We start from the raw sequence: 2,979 nt of genomic DNA, 5'->3' as shown, positions 1-2,979 counted from the left end.
GTCGGGGTGGAGGGGGTGTTGGAGCACACGACTGGGGCACTTGCGCGCAGCCCGAGGTAGATGTTAGGTGCTGTTAGTCCCATTTCCTTTCATCCTAATTCCCCCGAGGTAGCGATGATCATCAATTGCATTTAACAGTTAGGGAAATTGAGGCACAGAGAGGTAAAGCCACCGGCCTGAGCTCCCATAGCCAAGAGCTAGAGTCGGGACTCGAACTCAGGTCTGGTCGATCTGAGGGCCCACAATGGTCCCCTGGGAAGGGGCCACCTGAGGTGTGTCAGGGACCCCCAGAATGTTCCAGGATCCCCCCCTTCGGGCTTACAGGGTTTTGGTGCTAGTGAGCGGGCACCAGGTTCAGCTGGATCAAGGAGCACCTTTGGGGGCTGCCTCCTGGCCGGGGGTCGGGCCAGCCTCTAACCCTCAATGCCGGAGAACCAGCAGGAGGCGTGGCCGGCCGGCCACGTGTCTCTCCGTGTCTCTGTCTCCATTTCTCTGGCTCTCTCCCGGGGCCTGTCTCCCACCCCTGGTCTGTCCCTGCCTTTGCCAGGCTCCTCCTCGCCTCCCACCCAGGCCAGCCTGTGGGCTGCCCGGAGGTGGCAGCAGGCAGCAGCAGCTGAATGGGCCCCTTGTTCCTGACCACACCCGCCCCTTGGGGTAACCCTGGGACAGGCCCTGGCAGCCTGCTGCCTTAAAGGGCCAGTGCCCAGAGAGCCGGGGAAGGAGAGGGGCCGCCTCGACTCCCAAGCCACACCCCTCCCAAAGGCGGCAGAACTGAGGCACGCTGGGGGGGGGGGGACTGCTGCACCCAGACACCCCCAAGCCCACGTAGTCAGACGGGTGGACCTGGGCCGCGAGGCCGGCCTGGGGAAGGCGACAGGGCATGCGTGGTAGAGCTGGGGTTTGACCTTGGGCAAGCCCTTCCTCTCGGTACCTCGGTTTCCCCGTCTGCTTCTGGGGCTCCTGGTGTCCACCCTGGGGCTTGCTGGGCAGACAGAAGAGAATCTGGGCCAGACTTCGGTACACGGTGCGGCCGCCACACGGCACCCCAGGCTCGCGCAGGCCCCGCGGGCTGGCAGGGCCACTCCTTCGGGCCTGTGCCTGTCGCTTCGTTGCGGGACGGGCTGCGCGGTGTCTCCCGCCAAGAGGCCGGCCAGTGCGGCTTTTCAAGCAGGCCCAGTGCTGCGCTTCGGGCTACGCTTACTGAGTGTCAGCCGCACACCGGCCCGGCACAGGTGGGGGTCCCGGCACTCGGAAGTTGAGGCTCTGGCTGAGGCTTCACGACCCCAGGTTTCACCCCAGGCCTGCCCCCTCCGCCCTCCGCCCTCCGCCCGGGGCTGGGAACCATTGGCTGCTCACTTGGCCTCTCTGGGGCTCAGTTTCTCTGTCAGAGCAATGGGAACGCCCCCGTGCACTGGCAGACTAGAAGCCTTTCACTTTTCTGGGCAGAAGGATGCTGTGTCTGAGAGCCTGGGCCTCCCCCCGGCCAGACAGGAGCCGACCCAGAGGCCCCTGAACGGGGCTTCGCCCGTGGCCACTCCGGTGGCCTCGGCATTGCTGCGCCCCAGGCCGGCCCCACACACGGCCCGGGACAGGTTGCTGCCGGATGGACAAGCCCGTTCCCCGCTTCCTTATGTAACCAGGTTATGCAAGGGCACCGGCCTGCTTACATAAGGGGAGGCCGGGCCAGCGCCCAGCTGGGGAGGGGGAAGCTCTTAAAGGGGCCGGTGTCCCCTGAGCCTCCCCTCCGGGGCCCACCCTAACCCGCCCGGGGGAGCCCTTATCAGCTGGGCGATACCGGGAGCCAGTGCGTCTCCTCATCACTATTATTACTGTTGTTGATGTTGTTGACGCCCACTCTGTTCTCTCCCGGCGGTGGTGGGTCAGTGGCTGGGGCCCACGTGCCTCCGACACGTGCTTACTCCCTTCTCTCCCCGAGCCTCAGTTTCCCCGTCTGGGCAATGGAGGGTGTCCGTGGAGGAAGGTGTGGGACATAAGAGCCTCCTGCCTTTGCCGCCGGCAAGTGGCGTCCCTCTCTGCGCCTCGGTTTCCCCATCCGTAAAAGATGCCTCCCTCGTGGGGTCGCCGAGGCAGAAATGAGTTAAGCCCCAGGTCCAGGGCAGCACGGAGCACATCCACGCCCAGCACTCAGCCGGCGCGGTCACTCTGTACTCAGTAAATAGACTCAGGGCTCACTGTGTGCCCTGGATCCCGGGGACACCGCCGGGAACAAGACAGACCGAACCACAGCGCTCGGGGGTTCACGGTCGGTGGGGGAAGGGGACAAAGAACAAGAAAGAAACAGCAGCTGGTGGTGAGGGCTGTCGAAAACACAGAGGCTGAGGGACGGAGGTAGCGGGCGACCGGGCGGGGTCTGTTGGAGGGCCTGACCTTCGAGCTGGGACCCGAAGGTTGGGGACTTGCCAGCTGTGTGAACACATGGGAGGAGAGCATTCCAGGTGGGAGAAACAGCCTGTGCAAAGGTCCTGGGGCACCACTGGGCCTGGCTGTTTGGAGGAGCAGCAGTGAGGAGGCCCTTGTGGCTGGAGCTGAATGGGCGGGGAGGGGGGATAGAGAGGGGACGGGGCAGGGCCTGCAGGGCCCCGGGGGCCACCGGGCCTTTACCCCAGGGAGCTGGGAGCCTGGGAGGGCTCACAGGCGCCCTCTGGCCACTGTGGGGGGACAGACACTGGTGGGAAGGCTGGTGGTGGTAGTTGAGGGACCCAGGCCACGCTGTGTGGGTTCAAGAGAGGAGGGAATGGAGGCAGCTGGGCAGAGGGTGGCTCCAAGCCTGTCCCCTGGGTGTGGACGATTCAGGGCCATCGTCAGCCTGGGTGGGGTGGGGCCGTGCAAGTGGGTCACCTGGATCACACGGCCCTTCTGAGGCTGGCACTGGGCCCCCGGCCCCCAGCCTGCAGCGGCACCAGCCTGGGAGTATGCAGGGGAGGGAGGGGCGCGGTGGGGGTGCGGTACCTGCGAGGC

At 65.7% G+C, this 2,979-nt stretch overlaps 1 protein-coding gene across 3 annotated transcripts in view; it reads left to right on the top strand.

Moving 5' to 3' along the window:
• NFIC (nuclear factor I C) overlaps positions 1-2,979 on the top strand; it is a 43,590-nt gene that overhangs the window by 8,249 nt on the left and 32,362 nt on the right. The gene's annotated exons all lie outside the window — the stretch shown is intronic.

This window comes from Crocuta crocuta, unplaced genomic scaffold (genome assembly GCF_008692635.1).
Source record: "Crocuta crocuta isolate KB4526 unplaced genomic scaffold, BGI_CrCroc_1.0 scaffold110, whole genome shotgun sequence".
NCBI classification, from domain to species: domain Eukaryota; kingdom Metazoa; phylum Chordata; class Mammalia; order Carnivora; family Hyaenidae; genus Crocuta; species Crocuta crocuta.
Note: the sequence above shows the minus strand (reverse complement) of the source record. Positions and strands in the feature narration are given on the sequence as shown.